Genomic DNA, 949 nt, shown 5'->3' with positions numbered 1-949 from the left:
CTCCTTATCACCCCCCTCCCCCCCCCCCAACTTCTGATCCGTGTATCAAGCAGTGTAAGTGTGCGTGTAATCAGCTATGATAAAATACCCTATCTACTCTGGAACAACCAATCCCAAAAAGGCCATAGACATCTACTTCTACCTAGATCCAACACTGTCATGGCTGACACTCTTCGCTCGCCATGGGCTCGCCCTCACTGTAAATTATTACACCCGATGAAGAGCAAAACTTTAGGCCATTTCCTCCCCCCCCAAAAAAAAGGGGGGTATTAACATGTTTTTATGTACAGTAGACTTGTTAATGGGCTGATGTATCAATGTCATGCTCATACTGTGCCGGAACAACATAGAGGGGACTGCTGCTTTTTCCTTCCTCATCCACACTTTCGTGTTTTTTCCCTCTACTTCTTTTGTATGTTTATCACTCTCTTATGAACTGCTATTTCTAGGGTGCCTTGATAGTCGAAGCAGACTTTGTGTTGTTGAGACAAGAGAGGTGAGCAGAGTAAGTCTGATTCCCCGTTTGGACTTCTTTGTTGACATTTGCCCATTGGCGCTCACATGACCTTATGCAGTTGCGAGCACCGTTAAACCTTACTAAAACAAAAACATAACAACAAACACGCAAACAAACAAACAACAAAACCCAACAAAACAAAGCAAGAAGAGCAAGACAACAGTCTCGCTATAGTTGAGTGCGTGCAGCAACCCCCCCCCCCCCTTTGTCCTTTATTTGGCTGGAAGGAAGTCGGTCAATTGGCACGTTCCATAGGGAACCGGAACTGTGCCAGAGTGAACGGTCTAGGGTGTGATAAATGTACACGACTATTGAGGGAGCATTCTTTTGCTGCTTTGTTTCATCATGATAAGATTGTTTGTTCTCTGGGGTTCGTTAGGGTTTGTTAGTTTTTCATTTCTCTAAGAGAGAGAGAGAGAGAGAGAGAGAGAG

The sequence above is a fragment of the Aplysia californica genome, unplaced genomic scaffold (genome assembly GCF_000002075.1).
Source record: "Aplysia californica isolate F4 #8 unplaced genomic scaffold, AplCal3.0 scaffold00250, whole genome shotgun sequence".
NCBI lineage: Eukaryota > Metazoa > Mollusca > Gastropoda > Aplysiida > Aplysiidae > Aplysia > Aplysia californica.
The sequence above is the reverse complement of the archived record's forward strand: the minus strand, read 5'-3'. Positions refer to the sequence as shown.